Source organism: Dipodomys merriami, unplaced genomic scaffold, assembly GCF_024711535.1.
Source record: "Dipodomys merriami isolate MVZ:Mamm:240054 unplaced genomic scaffold, mDipMer1.0.p SCAF_4, whole genome shotgun sequence".
In the NCBI taxonomy this organism is placed as follows: domain Eukaryota; kingdom Metazoa; phylum Chordata; class Mammalia; order Rodentia; family Heteromyidae; genus Dipodomys; species Dipodomys merriami.
In genome coordinates, this window is record NW_027205603.1 from 73,680,390 (window position 1) to 73,702,497 (window position 22,108).

The 22,108-nt window shown below is 34.7% G+C and overlaps 1 protein-coding gene across 4 annotated transcripts in view; it reads right to left on the reverse strand.

Annotated features, from left to right (window-relative positions):
- Positions 1 to 22,108, reverse strand: part of Csmd3 (CUB and Sushi multiple domains 3) — a 928,259-nt gene that overhangs the window by 671,062 nt on the left and 235,089 nt on the right. The window lies entirely within an intron of this gene.

The window sequence follows — 22,108 nt, forward strand, 5'->3', positions numbered from 1 at the left end:
ATAGGTTACAAGTTTACCTGTGCAACAAACTGTATCATGATTTATGTGGTTTCTTTGACCCACTGAGAGAATTCCTTCAATTTAAACTCATTGAGGAAATATCTGTCACCATAATGACCAATTACTCTTTCATATGATGGATAACTCTAGAGGCAGAATAAATAAAGAACATCTTTCTGCTGAACGTGTTACAGCAAGTGAATAATGCACTGTTTTTTTTAAATGGGGAGAACTTTATTATTGGATCATAGAATTCAACTTGTGCTAGCCTTTTCCAGAACATTCTTTATACATTTAGCTTCATAATCCTTAAATCAGAACAAACATATATTCCTCTTAAAACATGTTTAGCTTTCATCACATACTATTGTAAATATGATACACAATTTTACTACACATTTTACTCTACTCTCTCTCTATAGCTTCTGTTTGTTAGGTAATTAGAATGCACTCTTGGTCCTGTCTAGACCTCATGGTGTATTACTGCAACGGTGTTTCTCCCCATAATATTCTCTATATTTTAAAGTTTGCCATAAACTTGTCTTGCCTCTTACTACCCCCAACTGCAAATCACTTCCACTCTTTAACTCCAAGTACCAACGTCAAAGTTACATAAAACATTGGAATAAAATATGTCACAGTTAACTACTTCTAATGTAATTGATTCACAGATGTTAAATGCAGTTATGTTAGCTGTTCACTTTCCTGCTTAGATAAAAGCTGAAGCAGACACATATCATTTTGTTTCATACTCAGATTAAATAAATAGTTCATCAGGTTCACAGATTATAACTCACCTGTTTTCACCACAAAAACTGGTATGGATGTCATGTAACAAATGTGTTAGCTATTTTGTTTAGTTATTCACCAGGTATTATCCACACAGCCAGGTATTGCTTAATGATGATGAGGTATGTTCCAAGAAATTAGTTTCAGTGTTTTGTGAGGTGAGTGGAATATGTGTGTGTGTGTGTGTGTGTGTGTGTGTGTGTGTGTGTGTGTGTGCAGATTAACATGACTCTGATATTAATAGATCTTATAACAGTATAGTGTTAAAAGATAAAGTCAAGCCAGTGGCTCACACCTGTAATCCTCACTACTCATGAGGCTGAGATCTGAGGATTGTGGTTCAAAGCTATCCCAGACAGAAAAGTCCCTATGAGATTCTTAACTCCAACTAACCACTCAAAAAACAGAAGTAGCACTGTGGCTCAAGTGGGAAAGTGCTAGCCTTGAGCACCAAGAGGCTCAGGGACAGGACTTAGACCCAGAGTTAAAGCCCAACAAATGACAACAATATAAACAAACAAACAAGCAAACACACTCATGAATAAAGTTATTGGTGGTCTAATTCCAATATCAGGTTTATGTCCCTATGTAGAAAACCAGTAGCTTGTTGATGTGACCAGTTTCATGCATTGGAAAGGAAAGTCCATAGACAAAAAGGACTTGTTAGAAGAAGATTGGACTGAAACAAGTAAATTGTAGAAACTGTGTTCTTGCCAGGAACTATATAGCCATAGAAGCCTTCGTGCCACAAAAGAAAGATAGAGTGGCTGGGAAGGTGGTTCAGTGGTAGAGTGCTTGCTTTGCATGCATGAGGTCCTGGGTTTAATTCCTCAGCATCACACAAGCAGAAAAAGCCAAAAGTGGCTCTGTGGCTCAAGTGGTAGAGTGCTAGTCTTGAGATAAAGAGCTGAGGGACAGGTACCAGGCCCAGAATTCAGGCCCCACCACCACCATCAACAACCACAAAAAGATCGATAGATTGGACACCATCAATAATTTGCTTCTAAAATTCAACAAGACTCAAAAAGTACATATATTTGAATTACTCAGTACAAGGTAAGACAGAACATATACCCAATAATACTCATTGAGGAATTGGAGGAGACCTTTCACACTAGGGATAAATTACATGTTGTAACTGGGGAGGGCATGAATTCCAGCAGACATTTTTTCTTGCAAGAATATCATTAAAGTTCCACTTTTGCTACACTTGTCTCTGAGTATCGCTTGTGCTTGGATGAATGAATATGTCTCTTATAGGACCATGGTTGTTTATGTTTGTGCCTGATTAAATGTCATTATGCAGAATATGACCATATTTTGAAATATTATATTTCCACAATAAAATATAGTGTGTCCATTTAAAAAGTAAACTGACCAATTAAAAATTTAGGGCATGAAATGGTATGTCTAACTTTCAGTATTCAAAAGGAAACAAAAACATTCTAGTTAAGCTTCTTTAATTTTCCTAGTGTGAGTTTGTGGCAAAAGGGCTGAGCCGAGACAGAGGAGTATGTTCTTGTTCTCAGTTTTCCCTGTCCAAATTTCTATTTATTCTGTCCTTCTCAGGGAGCTATAATCTTCCTGAAGTTGCAAATAGCAAGGGACAAGAAGACATGAATCCTTCTATTTTCTTGATTCTGATTTGGTCACTGTGATCATAGGTTTTCTCAGATTATTGAAGGAAGATAGCTCAAGGCCTTCACATGAGATGATCAGATGAGCTCCCATCACTTCTGCTGTAAGTAAATATGTCTCTAGCTGGCTGATTGCATTCTTCTCTCCTATTGCTAGTCAGGGCAAATTCTTTCCAATTAAGCCCCTACACCTTTCTTGGCAGGCCTCTTGTACAGAATCTAGAGCAATGTCAAATACTCCCTCAGAATTCTGCCTTTGTTCAAATTAAAGTGTTAAAGTATGTCCATATATATTGTCAATGGTGGAAATGTAATTTTGTGTCAGGTGCCAGTGGCATCTGTAATCCTTGCTACTCAGGAGGCTGAGATCTGAGCATCATGGGTCAAAGCCAGCCTGGGCAGGAAAGTCTGTGAGACTCTTATCTCCAATTAGGCAGCCGAAAACCGGAGGTGGCACTGTGGCATTGTGGTTCAAGCGGTAGAGCGCTTGCATTGAGCTGAAGAGCTCAGGGATAGCGCCTAAGCCCAGAGTTCAAACTCCACGACTGACAAAAAAATATGTAATTTTGTCAAAAAAAGCACTTAGAGTCCAAAGTGTATATTTAAAACTTTGTCATGCTTTTAATAATATTTTGCACACTCAAGTTATACAGCTTGGAATTTTCTTAGTTTCATATCAAAAACAAATCACTGCAAACAATTGAAACATAGAATAGAGATAAACTTACAAAATAGCCTGATTTAAGGAAATAAAATGGATTCAAACCAAAATGTTACTGACTAGTACTTGCAAACAAGAAAGAGAATTCAGTTCCTCAGGAATTGAAAGCAAAGTTCTGAGCTCTTGTATTTTCTTTTCTTTTTCTTTTTTTTCTTTTCTTTTTTTTTTTTTTTTGTCAGTTGGGGCTTGAACTCTGGGCCTGGGCACTGTACCTCAGCTCTTCAGCTCAAGGCTAGTGCTCTACCACTTGAGCTACAGCGCTACTTCCAGTTTTCTGGTGGTTTATTGGAGATAAGAGTCTCACACACTTTCCTGCCCGGGCTGGCTTTGAACCGCGATCCTCAGATCTCAGCCTCCTGAGTAGCTAGGATTACAGGCGTGAGCCACCGGCGCCTGGCTTTCTTGTATTTTCTTGTATGTTTAGTGTTTCTGTACCCTTTTTATTATGATATATCTATTCACAGGATTTGTGTTCAAGAAAGTGTATTTTATGTTACTTTGCCTCCAGAATATGCTGGTTTGTCCCTACCTAAGTAATAGAACCTTTATACTGTCAATTATGATAGGAAACAGAAAGGAAACACACCAATCAGAAAACTATCCTCAAGAGCTCTGAATTTATTTAATCCAAGGTTAAGCTCTCTACCTGGGAAGATGACACAAAATTAGCTAAGATGGGCTGAAGTGAAGTATCGATACCGTGAGTCCATTCTCTGCCATATTTACTTTCTAATAATCATTGGTGTTACTGTCCTTTGTCTTAATCATGCTTAATTTTTCTCTTGCCAGATGCAAGGACCATAGTCAATTTAGATGCTCTGATTTTCTGGCAACACTTTGGTGCATTGGACAGGAAGTTAGGAATTAGGTGTGCATTTTTTTTCTGGATTAACCAATTGGTATTCCTGCATAAATTTAAATGTTATTACCGTCTTTAAAGCTTTATCATATCATAATGACATGGGAATCTAATAGTCTTCATTAAATATTTTAAAGTAATTGATTGTATATGAGTTAATAATGCTATTTAATCTCATTTATCCAACAGGATAAAAGGTAATAAAGTTATTTATATTTTAATGCAAAGATTAGAAAGAAAAATTCAATCCATTTCCAAAAATTCGAATGATATTTTATTCACCTTTAATTTCCAGCACATTTATTTAGATTCAGAAAATAAGTGAACGTGCCTGGGTTTGGATATGAGACTGTGCCTATTTCATTTAAGATAATAGAAGTTGGATCTTCTCCAAAGCATATCTGTTAAAAAAAATGAACATAGTTCAAAAATATCACCTAAAACAGTTTTCTGTAACACATCTTTGCAGACACTGATCTCATACTGTGTGAGATCAGTATCTTTCTTGCTATCAGTTTCTTCTGAAATAGCTCAGGGTTGGGGGTTTTGTGCAGGAAATAGGTTTGTTTGTCACCAAAGCAAAATGAGCTGTAAATTGTGAGAGAGGAATACACATGGTCAATTGTAGATACTATGTATTCAATCATATCTCAGATTTGCCATGGGATTGGTTTCTGCAACCTCCCTTGCTAACTCAGAAACTTCCATCAGCACTGAAGTGAATCTGACATCTATGTGGGGCTTCTTGTTTGTATGACAGGTGTCACGGTTGTGTGTTTCTTAATTAGACAATCTACATTAAAATTATGTTGCTATTAACTACCAAGCATACATGAAAAAGTTCACTTTGTTGTAACTATTCTTAGTTATACTTAATAATTTGAAGCTATAAGATTTTGCTCTTAAAGAGACACTTCCTCCTAGACCATATGGAATGAACCCAGTTTTCCAGTTTTGCTTTATGTGTGTTAACACATTGAGGCAGGATAGATAGAAGACTGGAAAGTTAATCTTCACCTCTGTGCCAGTACAGGACCTCACTCTCCCATTCCCCTCTGATGTTGTTGTTGTTCAAGGCTGGCATTTTACCACTTGAGCCATAGCTCCAAACTCTTTGGTTTCAATGTAGTGTCTTGTACATCTTATTGTTACAATGGGTCCACCTGTATCATTGTTTCAACATTTTATTATTTCCCTTCCCTTCTCCAAATTATAAAAATGTATATAACAAAATGATTAAATAAGGAAACAGGTGGACCCATTGTAACAATGAGATGTGCAAGACTTTATGTTGAAAACAAACTTTACAATTTCTGGAGGTGGGGAGAAGGGAAGGGTTGGTAGGGGGAAAAAAGGAAGGAGGAAGCAACTCTTGATAAGAAATGTACTCACCACCCTACTCATGTAACTCTAACCCATCTGTACAGTATTTTTACAAAAATATATATATGGAGAACAAAAAGATGCAAGGAATCAGAATCAAATACAATGACAACAGGGGTTGTCATAGTGGGAAGAACATACAAAAGAAACAAAAAAAATCATATAGTATGTTAAAACCAACAACAACAAAGAAATAACTTCTTGTGTCCATATCTTGGAGTTCATCTTACTTAACATCATCTTATATGGTCATATATGCAAAGCTTTTGACCTTTGCTGCTTGTCTGATAATTATTGCAAATAAGGGAAACCATGGGACCTATGTTTCTTTGGGTCTGGCTTACTTCACTTAATATATGTTTTCCAAGTCTTTCCATTTCCTAACAAACAGGGTGGTGTCATTCTTTCTGATGGAGGCATAGAATTTATATATATATATATATATATATATATATATATATATATATATATATACACGTATATGTATATATACACATATATGTATATATATACATATATGTATATATATATATATATATATATATATATATATCACATTTTCTTCCATCCATCTACTGAGGGACATCTGGGTTGGTACCATACTTAGCTTTCTTATATCATAAGTAAAACCCTCACTTTTCACATCAAGGTAGTTTCTGTTGTTCAGCTCAGTCTTCACCACTCATTCAATATGTAGCATTTGTGAAACATACTTTTATACTTTACATAGCAACTATCTTTTTCCAAAGCTTGTTTAATTTTAAGGAATTGGTTACACACAATTCAGTGTGGCAACTATATTGATTATTATTTGCAAGACTCTCTCAGAAACTGTAAGAGCTTGATGCAGTTGCTGAAGTCAAATAAACCAAGAAATTGTTCATGTTTCAATACAGTGACCTTTGCTTTCATAACATTATAGTCGTTATGACACAGAATCACAAGGAGAGTGTCTCTTGTCATCTCAGAAAGACTGTTTTCACTACCACTGTGGCAGCCAGAAGGTCTTCTAAAGATGAGGACAGCCCAACAGGGAGTGGGTTTGGAGACTTCAGTCACAGACTTTTCTTGTCCTCACAAACATCTTGTGAAAATCTGTGCTGCACTGAAAATGACATGGACCCTCAGTGCAGACTTTCTCTCTCATACTGTCCCTACCACAAATCAACATTGGAATCCTATTGCCCATGGAAATTGCATAAGAGAATGGATTCTAGTAGGATTTAGAACTGTGAAGGCAGAGGCCTCAAAACTGGAAGTTAAGTGGGCCTTCTTCAATCATACAACAAAAGATTTGGATTATGGCTTTCATTACCCTCTGAATCTACAAGTACCTAGATCTTGAATTTCCTATGTATGGGACTATTAGAAATAATAATCTGAGCCGGGTGCTGGTGGCTCATGCCTATAATCCTAGCTACTCAGCAGGCTATGATTTGAGGGATATGGTTCAAAGCCAGCCCAGGCAGGAAAGTTTATGAAACTCATATATCCAATAAACCACCAAAAAACCAGAACTGGTGGTGTGGCTGAAGAGATAGAGTGCTAGCCTTGAGCTGAGAGCTGAGGGAAGGTGTTCAGGCCCAGAGTTCAAGCCCCATGACCAACAACAACAAAAAAAGAAATAATGGCCTGAAGGGATGCATATCATGACACTACAAATTATTATTATTATTATTACTATTACAATAGTCACAGGTTTGTCTTAAGTATCTACAATAAAATTGACCTACTGTAGTTACATAGGAAAGTATTATGTAGTTAACTATGCATTGTATTTCTCTAGAATTTCATATACTTTCTCAAGCAAATGTTTGGCAGACACTATGATAATATGATTATAAGTATATTCTCTAGAGGAATTAAAGTATGGGGACAAGTATGCCAATAATAGTGTGGCCTATATCACTTTACTTAAACTTCTGGGATGATTTCTTATTTGTAAAATCATTATGAGACAGCTCATGATCACTGTCTTAAATGCAGGCAACAGTCTCTTAGTTCACACACACACACATACACACACACACACACACACACACACACACACACACACACACACACACACACACACACACTATTTTTTTCCTTCCCGTGTCATGGAAGTCACAGAAGTTTTACTTTTGTAGGTGAGAAGAATTTCCTGCAGGGTGAAAGCACAATTGACTTGTTACTCCCTCTTGCAAAATTGTCACAGCAGGGTGTGGAGGAGGCACTCTCAGTCCCCTGAATTTCTTTTCACGTTTGTCATCTCTACTAGCTAAATGACAGGTTCACTGCTGCTGCTTGTTTCTCATTTTCTGCTACAAAATAGAGTAGTAGGAAGATCAAGGAAAGTGAGAGAAAAAAAAAAAATAAGGTAGCAAACCCTTGTCCATGAAAAGCCTCTTGGGAATAACAAAGTATGTGAGTACTTGTGGTCTGATGATTTAAATTATTCTATAGAACCTGATGGTTTAAGCATTAGTTCCTTCTCAATCTGGCCATGAATTCTATATTTTAAATATAATTTGCTGTTAAACTTATTTTACCTCCAATTGGAGGTGAAATTGGAAATACCATCAAGTCAAAGTCAAATGCTAGTACTTATATTTGATCAGCACAAATTGTACACATGAGTTGAGATATAATACTATATTCCATAAATATGTACAATTATGATAATTTTTAAAATGAATAATAAAATAGATATCCACACTTAATCCTTGTAAGAGCTTTGAAAGAAATATAGACCAAAGCAAGTCAATGAGTCAGGCATTGTTGGCTCATTTTTGTAATCCTAGCTAGCCAAGAGGCAGAGATCTAAGGAACACAGAAAGAGGCCAGTTTACACAGAAAAGTCTGCTAGATTTCCTTTTTATTGTAATGAGCAAAATGTAAGTCTAGACATGTGGCTGAACTAGAATAGTGGCATCCTAGCAAGTATGAAATCCTAAGATCAAATTCACTACCTCCAAAAGAAAAAGAATCTATATCCATATCTATCTATCTATCTATCTATCTATCTATCTATCTATCTATCTATCTATCTATCTATCTATCTATCTATCTATCTATCTGTCTATACACACACATACATGGAAATTATATTTCATAACTCACAAGAGGTAAGTGAAACAAAGTTAATGATTCTTCTAAGTTCACTAAGTTAATTTGTTTGCAAAGAAAGCATCTTAGAAAATTGCAACAATGAGATGTACAAGATGTTATGTTGAAAAACAAACTTTACAAGTTTGCGGGGGGAGTTGGGAGGGCAGGGATGGGAAGGGAAACAAAGGAGGAGGCAACAATTCTTCATAGGAAATGTACTCGTTATCTTGCCCATGTAATTGTAACCCCTCTGTATGGTATTTTCACAATAAAAAAGAAAAAGATATGTACTCATTACCTTGCTCATGTAATTGTAACTCCTCTGTACAGTATTTTCACACTAAAAAAACTTATTAATAAAAAAAGAAAATATCTTCAATCCTTCAGTACCCTGAAACTCAATACATAAAAGAAAAAAATAAGTCAAGAATAAAGTATATGAACATGTACAATGACAGATATGACACAGGAAAATTGAAGGAAATATCCAAAGGAAGGTTAACCAAGACAAAAATATCCACGGGACAAAATGCCTATGTGCCTGCTAGCGAATCCATCAATTCTTCACCAAAGCATGTATTACAATGATAAGTAATATTTGTAGTAAATTCTACTTTTTGTTTAAACTTAACTTTCTATTAGAATTAAATCCTCATAGAAATAAATAATATATAGTGCAGAATTTCCTGTGATTACCACAATGAGCAGGCAGAATGCATATAAAACTGTAGACTGATTTTATTTAAAAAATAGAAGGCTATTGCCAGGTGTTGGTGACTCATGCCTGTAATCCTAGAGATTTGAGAATCATGGTTCAAAGCCAGCCTGGGCAGGAAAGACCATGAGACTCTTATCTCCAATTAATCACCAGAAAATCGGGAAATGTTGCTGTGGTTCATGTGGTAGAGTGCTAGATTTGAGCTGAAGAGCTCAGGGACGTCACCTAGGCCCAGAGTTCAAGACCACGACCAACAACAGTAACAACAATAAAATATATTATTGATATATGGAAATTAAAATTTTATGATGTCTCTAATACATTTCCTAGTATTACTTTGACTTTATTTTCTCAATAATGCAGTTAATTTGATAACTCATTTAATCATTTATATACCTTACATAATTTTGCTAATTAATCATTGAGAAAGTATGATCCAAAAATTGCATAGTAAATATTTGTTCATATATACACATATATATGTATACATAAGTCCAAATGTGTAAGAGAATGATGATTTTTGTTTTTTGTTTTTGAACTCTGGGGTTGGGTGCTATCCCTCAGCTCTTCAGGACAAGGCTAACGCTCTACCGCTTGAGCCACAGCGCCACTTCCTGTTTTCTAGTGGTTTATTGGAAATAAGAGTCTAACACTTTCCTGCCTGGGCTTTTTGAACCGTGATCCCCAGATCTCAGCCTCCTGAGTAGCTAGGATTACAGGCGTGAACCACCGGTGCTCGGCAAGAGAATGTTTAATGTATTTAAGTAAAACTGACTTCACATGTTTAGGTTTTCTTAAAATTTCCAGTGGAATCATTTACACAAAAAGTCCTTGTGGAAATTCACACATCTCTTAACATTTTTGAAATTTTTTCTCACATTGAAATATTTGCCATTCATTAAAAAGTGTAAATATTATTTGCTCCACTATCTTCATTCATTCTAAAATTAAACTAATTGGATAAATCTTGTTTTTAAAGATTAATTCAGAGTATATCAGATTTATTCTCTCCCTCTCTCACCCTCTGTCTTTTTCCTCTCTGGAATTGTATTGCTTCAAATTAGCAGATGAAGTGGAATGGAAATCTGTTTCTCCGTAAAATAATTTGTGTTTGTTCTTTAGCAAAATGTTTAATAATTAAATTTCGTATTACAAAGGTGTGAAGTTTAGCCAGGATCCTGTGGCTTATGTCTGTAATCCTTGAAGATCACTGTTGGAAGCATGCCCAGGCAGAAAGTTCTCTAGATTATACCTCTAGAAACCAGCAAAAAGGCCATGTTGGAAATGTGACTCATATAGTACAGTACAAGCTTTATTCAAACCAAGACTGGAAATGCAAAGCATGTAGTTTAAACTGCAAAAAAAAAAACAAGGAAACAAACAAAAATGAAAGGCTTCTGTGTATATATTCATGTATTGATCTACATTAAAATATCCATCTAAGCAATTTTGATAGTTATAAGGAGACAGACAACTCTAATACCTCCATTAGCTGACTTCTGCTTTGGCAAAAGTAAGCAGTATTTACCTTTATTCAAGAGATAATTTTAGCACTAACCTTTAGCAAGTTATGGTTGTAAGAAGTCTCTTTCAGACTCAAATAAACAGCTAAACTTGTAAGTAATAAACATATTTATCAAAAATTATAGCTAATCAGTATCCCAGATGTAAATTTCAAGCTGTGGATCGTTCATCCAAAATTTTGCCACCTACTATTTATCTGGGTCACTTACTCAGGATGTTTAGGGAATATGAACCAATTTTTATGGAGCCCAAAGCCAATTATAGTTGAGAGGGTAAGTCCAAAGCCAAATACAAATGAATTTTGGCTACTCAGCCCTTTTGGATTTTTTTAATTTGGCATGATTATTGAAAACTTGGCTTACTGATCATAAAAAAGCTGAATGGGACTAGAAGACATCACATACAGGGCCTAGACATGGCAACACTTCAGTTTTTTTTTTTAAATATGGTTAATTTTAACACCTATCCTAATGTCAGTGAGTGTTAGTGAGGTGAACTTGTGCTATAAATGACGTCCAAGTGCTTTTTAAAATGTGTTAACATTTGCATAAAACCAGCTTTTTTGTGCCTTATGTTTCCAAATCAATTTAGCTGTGTGTGCCAATATTTTACTAGAGCCCTGGAGATAAAAAGCCATGCAGGTCAGCCATGTGTGCATCTACATCCCCAAAGGAAACTTTCACTAAAAACCAAAAGATTGACACCAGACAAGATTAGCAAAAGAATTAGTCATGCACAATGGACTGTGTTAAATATTAGGGGAAGAAAACATCTGCTTCTCTTGTCCTTCAGGATGAGACTATCAGGGTAGAGTGGTAATATTTCCAGCATGAATTATCATGTGCTTCTGAGCATGCCATCAATTTCTATGAAGATGGATTTATTAGAAGTAACTGTCAACACTACTATATATGGTCTAATAACTTTTGGAAACAATAGCTACAGTGTCACCTACTATATTAACATTTGCTACAGTAACTTCTGTTACAGTATTTTCTGCTACAGCATCTCCTGCTACAAAACAACCACATCTGACACTGATACAATATCACTTGCAATAGTATCTTTTGCTAGTGCATACCTTGCTACAGCCTGACCTAATACAACTTTCCCTGCTATAGCATTATCTGCTACAACATCCTTGGCCACAGCATCTCTTGGTACACAATCCCTTGCCACAACATCACCTGCTGTAGGATCTACTGCTAAATAATCCGTTGCTAAATAAAGCATTCTTTGCCACAGCAACCCTTCCTACAGCATCTCCTGCACAGAATTCCTTATAAAATATCACATCCAACAATGTTTTCTGGTATTGCATCCCATGCTACAGTATTCTTTGCAACAGCATTCTATGCTACAGCACCCCTTGCTACAACATCCCTAGATTCTCTATCTCCTCATATCTCCTCCTACAGCATTCTCTGAAACACCTTTTTTTTTTGTTCACAGGGTCCCTTGATACAGCATCTCCTGCTACAATATCCTCTGATAAATCATCTCTTCCTACATCTCCTATGATTTCATCTCCTGCTACAGCATCTACTTGTACAATATGATTTGCTACAGTATCTTCTGCTATAGCATCCCTGCTACAGCTATAACTGTAACAACATTCCTTGTTACAGCATCTCTTGATGCAGCATTCTTTGTTTCAGAATCTTCTGTTGCTTAATCCCCCAATTAACAGGATCCTTTTCCAGAGCATCTTCTGCTGCAGCATCCTTTGCTACAGCATATCTTTCTACAACATCTTTGGCTACAGCAGCCCTCACTGGCTGTAACAATACCTATTAGAGAAGCCCTGTTACACCATTCTCTGCTACCCTACCTCCTTCTCAACACCGCTTGCTACAAAAATCCTTAGTATAGTATCTCCTGTTACAGTATCTTCTGCTATTGTATCCTTTGGTATTTTTCCCCATCTACAATATCTCTGGCTACTGTATCACCCACTACTTAGTCCCAGTGACTTATGTTCCATCATTCCCTACAATCATTTGCTTCTATCTGGAACTAAAATAATTCAGGCTTTGAACTAAAAAAAAATCTTTATAAACATCTGGAAATTCCCAAACCATGCAAACAAGGAGCAATAGTAAATCCAATAGTAAATCCTTTCCTTCTTAAAGGACTTACTATGTAAAATTGTTGATGAGGACATTGACGGATACCTCTTTACTAGGTAGAAATCATTAAAACTCAACTTCCAAAAAGCAATGGTTTATATGCAGTTTGTTTTATCTATTTTAAATATATCAAAATTTGGGCGGGATGCTGGTTACTCAGGCCTGTCATCTTGGCTACTCATGAGGCTGAGATCTGAGGATAGCAGTTTGAAGCCAGGCTGGGCAGGAAAATCAGTGAGACTCTAATCTCCAATTCAGTCACAGAAAAAATCCGCAGTGTCTCTGTAGCTGAAGTGGTGGAGTGCTAGCATTGAGCAAAAGGAGCTCAAAGACAGCACCCAGTCTCAGAGTTCAAGCCTCAGGACCAGCAAACATATAAATAAATAAAATAAAATAAAATAAAAAATAAAATAAAAAAGTTGAAAAAGGATATCAAAAGATTTATAACTAAAATACCAAATCTTTATTTATTTATGTCATGTAATTCATAAGCTATCTAATATTGAAATTTTAAATCTGAATTTTTTGATGTATCATATTGTTGCTGTTATTAAGAAATCAACCAAGCAATATGTTATAAATATGATAAATGGACATTTCAAAATTCATTTATGTTTTACATATCTCTTTTTCCATCATATCTCTTTTTCCATCTTGTCTCCACATCAAGAAAATCAATCATTTTAGTTATTTATACCACTTATAATTTTTGTTTTCAGACATCATCTTTCTTTCTTCTTGTTGTCTAGCTACAAAAACACAGACAATTTTAACATCCTTAAAATTAGTAGCTTCATTAATTAAGCATATATAGTACACAAATCTCCTTTAGCCACTTTACTTTTAGTGATAATTTATTCTATATTCACAGGCCTATTTTACATAAAAGCAAAATTACCACAGAGAGGTGTTTAAATATATCTCCGTTACAATGCAAATAAGTAAATGCATCTAGATTTCAATATACTGTAGAGAATGGGTCCTAGGCAGAAATACTGACTCTCCCAAAAGAGTAAATCACAAGGAAATTTATGATTTTTTTCTTCGTGAGGCCAAACAAAATGTAAGGTTGAAGATGAAATTAAGGTTACTAATCAGCTGGTACAATTAAGGTGCAATTGCTAACTCATAATGAAAAGATACCTGTGGGATTATTCCAGCAAGCTCAATGTAATTATCTTAAACATGAAGAAGTAAGGCTGGGAATTTGGCTTGTTGGTAGAGTGTTTGCCTTGCATGCATGAAGTCCTGGATTCGATTCCTCAGTACCATCTAAACAGAAAAAGCTGGAAGTGATGCTTTTTCTGAAGTGGTAGAGTACTAGCCTTGAGCAAAAGTAACTCAGGCCCTGAGTTCAAGCCCCAGGACTGGCAAAAAAAAGAAGAAATAAAAGAAAGATTTAGCAGCACCATACTTTGGGCTTTGGAAATAAAAGAAGGATATCAGGAGTCAAGCAATAAAGTTAAACCCTAGATGCTAGAGAAGGTCAGGAAACCATTCACTCCTGTGAGATTTCAGAAAGTACAAGCCTTCCAACATTGTAATTCTAGCCTGTAATCTGGCAAGCCTTTAACCTACAGATTATAAAAAAGTACAATTTTATTCTTTTAAAATCCTATGTTTGTCCTGAATACGAATGTCTCATCCCTGCAATCATGGCTACTCAGGAGGCTGAGCTCATGAAACAACAGTTCCGAGTTAGCCCAGGAAGAAAAGGCCATTCGATTTTATTTCCAAAATATCTAGAAAAAAACCCACAAACAAAAACAGACAAAAAAAAAAGCTGAGCTGGAAGTGTACCTAATGTGATAGAGCTCCAGCCATCTAAATAAGCAGACAAACAACTGGAAACCCTGATGCTATTTTCTAGAAGTAAGCGAGTAAATAAATAAATGCATAAATAATTGTTTAAATAAACAGAACATCGCTTTGTAATAATTGGTTAAAGCAGTGATATATAAGAATTAAACCTAATTTAATAAGTCTGAAATTGCTTTGAAGGCTCAACCTTGTGAGCCATTTTGAAGCTATGAAATAAGGCCATAAACAGTGTGTCATGTCATGGCCTGCACCTGGAATTACTGTCCAACTAAATATTGTTGTTAACAAAACAGACAGCAAAGTCATTTGTTCATTATAGAAAAATGTCAGTTGTTTCCCTATGATGGATTCTGTAATACTAAGTTTATGATTAATTATATTAATAGGTATTAACCAGTGTTAGAACTGGTGCAGCAAACTCATGCTAAGATTGCCCTTAAATTCCTAGCTATTGCTATAAACTTAGACTTTCTTTTAATGTATTAGTGGTTTCCTCAATAAATAATAAGGTAAATATCTTTCTCATGTGTTAATGTTCTATTTGCCTTATCATCAAATATAACATCAGGCCTTACCAATATCAATTGAAGGAACATTCAGGAAAGTAGCTCATGTGCCAAATCTGGTCTGTTGCTTGTTTTTGCAAATAAAATTCTATTGTAACACAGCCATACCTATTTGCCATCCATTGTGTATAGCTTCCATTGCACTAAGTCAGAAATTAGTTGATTTGATAGACTCTGGAAGGTTCACAAAGCTCAAGTATTTGCTCTCTGTAGTATATAGAACAAAATGTATCTCTCTTTGGACCACATCACTGTAAAATTTATATTCAATTCTTCAAAGACTACAGTGAGATTGATCCAAATGCTTCATCTTTCCTGTTTTCTATGTAATTTCACATTTATTATTTTGAGTAAAATTCTAGGTTGGTCACTAGTAATTAAATGTCCTGAGCTGGGGATAGGATCAGCAGCATTTGATCAGTTCAGGAGTTTATCCTCAAACATAAAGATGAACTTGTAGGTTATTGAAACATTTGAAAGTTGAATGCTTTATGAGGCCGTGAGGTATTTCTGCATTACTCTTTTATTGCATGGCTTACCATGAATCCAAGTCTGACTCTTGGGCTCTATGTAAAGTCATTCAAATAGTTATAAAATGTCTGTTCATGCTTAAATGTATTAAGGACAACTTATTTCTTTAAAAGAAAATCTACTGTTCTATCAATTTCACCCCAGTTCCTCCCTCATCTAACTTTATAATGAGCTATTTCCCTCTCTCTTTGTCTCTCTTTCTGAATCTACTAGATTCAACCCAGACTAATTATTCAAAGAAAAAAATGTATAGAGTATTCCCTCCTTTTTTCATTGCATCTGTATCAAATATCAGGTGGGGCTGCACATCTATACATTTATTAGCTTCAAGGTTTATATGAAGAGATTTTTTTAAGAAAGATGGTAAAACAGGACTGAGTATGGATGATGTACTCAATGCATATGGAAAATTTTTATTACTAGGCAGATGTCCATATGTTAAGAATCATGTCAAAGAAATAGAGACTATCAATTCACATTATAAAATCCTTTAGACTCCTCATCTGTGGATTATAAAATCCATAAGACAAACGTCAATGACACATGAACACCATTATTTCCTTTTTTTTTGAACATCACAGTATTTATTTTTAGCCTATCTATAAAGAATGATCTGCATAACAATTCAGGCACTTTAGAAAAAAAAAAGACTCTGAGATCATGCTCCATTATGTCCCTTCAGTAAATCTGGTGAATAAAACAACGGCATGGGGCTCATTCCACTGATCATCACAGTAAGTAATTCTCTTTGTACTATCCTTTATTTCTCCATAAATCTCTTTTGGCTTTCAGTGAAATGTTTAATAAATGAATAGAGGCTATGGATTGGAAGTCACAACTCTTGAAAAGCACCTAGATTGAAAATATTTTATATATTGTATTAATAGTCAGCCATGATCAGTGAGCCTGATATCATGCTGTCAGGGTTGAGAAGCTTAGCAAGGATTCCTGCTTGAAAAGAAAACTGGTCACATCAAGATTTTGTCACATTTGTCATCTCTCATTTCTCCTTACACCTCAGCACTCCTGTGTTATTGCTCTTTTCTCACCCAAAGAAATCAGATACCACTCGGAAAAATGAAATGTTACTCCCACTGACCTCATTCTATAAATCTAAACTAGAATAATATTTCCACAATAAAAAAATTGTTCATGTGATTTTCTTTAATAGCATTTAGTTAGTTGTATACAATGCTGGCCAGTCAAAGGTTAATATAGTATCTCATGAGCCTTCTAAACACTAAAATCTATGTTTTCCTGCCACAACATAGGTCTTATGTTCTGCTTCATAATTTCCCCTTTATACCTCATGTTACAATTCTAAAACCTATTTCTGAATGAGGAATAGCAATGTCTACAAGACTACAGGTACTATCTTGAAGTGCCTTGGGCCAAGTGGTGAATATATACTTCCTGTTTAATATAACTTCAGTTTTTCTCTATTTATTATCTCGTTTGTCACCTATTCTTAAAATGAAACACAGCAACTTTCATAAGATAATTCAGCTGAACCTAAAGTTAAGTAATAATTTGGGGTTAAAAATAAAGTTTGAAAGTTGTCAGCATAAAGTTGGCATATAAAACCATGTGTCTTGATTCATCATACTAAGATGGCTTTGGATACAGAAGAATAGAAGGCAGTAAAGGAGCTTGGATAAAGAGAAATTAAAAGGACAAAGGTAGAGAGGAGAGGCCAGAACTATGAGATACTCTGAAGTGATAGATGAGGAAGAGGAATAAACACAAGAAGGAATTGTGGGAAGAAAACTTAAGCTATGACTGTAAAGGATTTTGGAAAATATGTAAATAAAATGTTTCAAGATGAAGACTGAGATTTGGATATTGGACTGACAACTTGAAGGTTACTGGTGAGTTTCATTCATTGATAAGTTTTATATCAGTAGATTAGATGATGGACAGGAAGGGCAAAGTAACTAAACGATACTTACAATGCATTTGAACATTTTATCAAAGTTATAGTAGGTTAAGGGAAGGTTGGTAAAATTTAATGTCCATAAGAAATAGCCATCTGGAAGCCAAAACAAGCACTATGTTTTCAATATCCTGTTATGATATGAATGATCTCTGATATAATAGCAATATACTTGAGAACAAAAGCTATAAGAATTATGATGCTCTTAAATTGACTGAACTTTTTCATAATAATAATTTTATTTAGTCAAGTCTGTGAAAGAGAATGAGATAAAAGAATTGCTGTAGTTGAGACACAAAGAAGCTAGGCTTAAAATTCATGCTGCAAAATCTCACCGTCCAAGGACAAATGTAAAGATATGTAAAGAAACAGAGAAGATAAGGAGGAACTTTCCTTCTGGGACCTTTTAATGTGCTATGGGAGAAAAACTGAAAGAAAACTTGAAACAAACCCTCAAATCTGCACCAAAAATATACATATATGTGTGAAAATATATTGATGTATAACACTGAAATCATATAAAGTATATCTATATTTGAAGTGATAAAGCAAGCATTGTGACATTTATCTTTAATCCCAGCACTTGAGAATGCTCATGTAGTATAAGACTAGTCAAGACTAGTTCAAGATTAGGTTATGTAAAAATAACCTGTGTCCAATAAAACCAAGCGATATGAAACAAAATAATAAATGAAGTCTACATAAGTGTAACAAACAATGTGAAAAGAATAATACAAAAAGTTAATCATTTTCATGGGGTGAATGAATACAATTTTGATGAGATTGTCCAGAGGATAGCATAGATCACATGAAAAGTAAAACGGAAGAGCAGGAAGGAGAGAAAGAAGAATTGCATCAATGATAACAAGTTTTTTTGTAACCCGTGGGGTTGACTGATGTTTTGCAGTCAATTTATAGTAAAATTAAACAGAAGAAGACACTGTTTACCTTGTAAGCTTCAGCTATATCTACACTGGCCTTTCATATGTTCTTTCTCCTTTGAATTTATCCAGAAAGGTCTTGATTGTCATTATCAAAAATGAATCCCTTTGCTCTTCTCTTTGATAATTCTTCCCATTTATCTTCTTCTCCAAGTACATAACTTTAAATTGTGCTACCAGCAATATCTAAGTCACTGCTCCCCTGGAGAATGCATTTTCCAGGCCAGGCAATAATTTTCACCTAAGTGGTTGCAGTACTTTCAGTAATATGTTTGTTGATTTATATCTTTAGTATATCATGGATCCTTTGAAGCCAAATATGTAGCTTATGCCTGTTCTCTTTTTTTTTTTCTAAAAGAGTGTTCCTGGGAGATAATGAATTGAAATTTATGGGGAAGAGATTATTAAACAAAGCAAGAGTCATACATTAGAAATCAGAGCTCAAATATCATGTTACCAATTATCTGTAATATGCACTTGGGTATCTCACAAGCATTTCACACAAAACAGGAACAAAATAAGGTCACACTTTGCTTCCATTTTGTCTCCTTTACTTTTCTATACATTATTAATAGAAAAAAGTATAATTAGTGTATTTTTATACATGCATATAATGCTATTTAGACAAATTCACCTGTTCCACAATTCTTTGTTACCATTACCTTCTCCTATTTTTATACAAGGCATCAATTTATTCAATTAGCTATTCATATTTTAGCATATATTGAGTAACTATATGTGTTTGAAGATCTTGGACCCACCAGCTAAATTGCAATAGTCTTTTGTGTTGTTAAAAAAGCATTCTCTCCTTCTTCTCATTACTCAATTGCCTCTTTTCTAATTTATAAATGTATCCTTTATATTTCATCCCATAATAAATCTTGGATTTCCACTTTGTGTATTAATAGGGTCACTTCTTTGGTCCAGGTTGACATGATATCTTATCCTATTAATGAATTCTTATTATTTATGTCTATATTTTAATCAATACTGCGTGAATCAGAAAAAATTGAAATATCAATCAAAACACAACATTGCATTTTATAATATATAGGTGATTTATTTTATTTATTGAATTATCTTCAGTATTTTCCTTAAGTCTCATATGTCTGCCTGATATGGTATTCCCAATATCCTTTGCATTTCTCCAGCCTAAGCCAATGCTCTGCTTTTTTTTTCTTTATTAAACACTACAACTTTGTAATTTTAAGGCATCCTCTATGATTTTCTTTACTCTTTTGCCCATTTGAGGATTTATTATCTTATATCTACTATCTTTTAAACCTTAGTTTAAATATTGAGAGAAGACTGTCTGGCCACTTTATCTGAAATGAATATGTGTTATATTTTATTTACACTTAATTCTGTCATGAAACAAGTTTCTTTCTACATAATATACCATTCCTATAATTGTTATATTGCTTGTTTCCAGCCCGTGGCATGGGAGGAAGAAAGAAGGCAGGATTAGTTCCATGGTGAAACTTCCTCAACTAACAAAAACATAGCATGTAATTGAGGCATTTTTTTTAATAATTGAATGAAAGAATGACAAGAGAAATGGGAAAGAGAAATGTAGAAGCAATGGTAGGTAAGAAAAATGGTGTAGAGTTTTTGTTTGTCATTCTCTATTACAACAAAATACATGAGTACTATATATACTTTTAAGTAATATCTAAGGGTTATTCACTCTACAACAGATATCAAACTTCAAAAACAGTCACAAAATAAATTCTGAATGTAGAACATTTACTCAGTTATTCCACGACTAGATCAAATTGAAAATTTAGAAATGCTGCATTACCTAGATTCCAAGTAAAATGAATTAAAGTTCTATGAAAATTTTCAAATTAAAAAATCATTAATAAAACAAATATATTTAAATTCTATTTGAAAACATGTTTTAAAGGTTAATATGATTTTAAAAATCATAGAGTTGATATACATTCAAAGATTTTCTTATTTCAATTGTTTAAATGTCAAACCATGATAATTTTTAATTTCAGGAAAACTGTCCATAATGCTCTCATTGTTTTATCTTCAAATTAGTACATAGGTAGAGGCTGCTTAAAAGCATTGTGCTACTGTAGAAATACAATTCTTGAGGCATAGCAAAAAAGCCAACTAAATGATATACAGTTTTGTCATTGGGTGGTAGAATACTTAATCAAATCTCAAAATTCATTTTTTACTCAAAATATTTACTTTACTGAACCATTTAAGTATATTTGAATAACTTAGTGATCATTTTGAAGCAATCAGTAGACTTTTCATATTTTCTCAACAATGATAATGGCAGGGATAAAATGTTGAATACCAAAGTCATATTAAAATTGATAATACAAATTCAATTTTCTTTTTTCTTAATATATATTTTATTGTAAATATACTGTATAGAGGAGTTACAGTTACATGAGCAAGATAATGAGTCCATTTCCTATCGAGCATTGTTACACTTTCCTTTCTTTTTCTCCCATCATCCCTTTCCTCCCCACCTCCCCAACTCCTCCCTCCCCACGCCCCCCACCTCTCACTCCTAGAAAAGTTGCAAAGTTCGTTTTCAACATAATGTCTTGTACATCTCATTGTTACAATGGGATGGGTCATTCTGTATCCTTATTTCAGCATTTTGTTATTTCCCTTCCCCTCTCCAAATTAAAAAAAAAAATGCATGTACAAGATGAAGGGCACTGGAAACAAATACAGTGACAACAGGGGTTATACCATGGGGGAAGAACATACAAACAAACAAACAAAGAATCACACAGTACATTAAAAACAACAGTAACAAAAGTAAAACCTCTTGTGTCCTTATCTTGGGGCTCATTTCGCTTAACATCATCTTTTATGGTCATAAGTACATAGTTTTTTGTTTTTTTTTTTTTTTTTTTTTTTTTTACCTCTTCTGCTTGTCCTAGACATATACTAGTTATTGCAGATAAGGGAAACTATGAGACTTACGTTTCTTTTTCTTTGAGTCTGGCTTATTTCATTTAATGTAATCAGACTCTACCACTTTTTTTTTTTTTTTTTTTTTGTCGGTCGTGGGGCTTGAACTCTGGGCTTGGGCGCTCTCCCTGTGCTCTTCAGGTCAAGGCGAGCACTCTACCACTTAAGCCACAGCACCACTTCTGTTCTCTGGTAGTTTATTGGATTTGAACCGTGATACGCAGATCTCAGCTTTCTGAGTACCTAGGATTACAGGCGTGAGCCACAATGCTACATCCGGTTGTCTAGTGGTTAATTGGAGATAAGAATCTCACTAACTTTCTTGCCCAGGGTTGGCTTTGAACCGTGATCCTCAGATCTCAATTTCCTGAGTAGCTAGGATTACAGGCTTGAGCCACCGGTGCCCGACTACTACATAATTTTATATTTGTCTTTTGTATACATAGGAATGGCAGAAATTCATCAACCACCAAGCAGTAGATTGGACTCAGGGGCCAATTTAATCTGTAAAGCTAAAGAT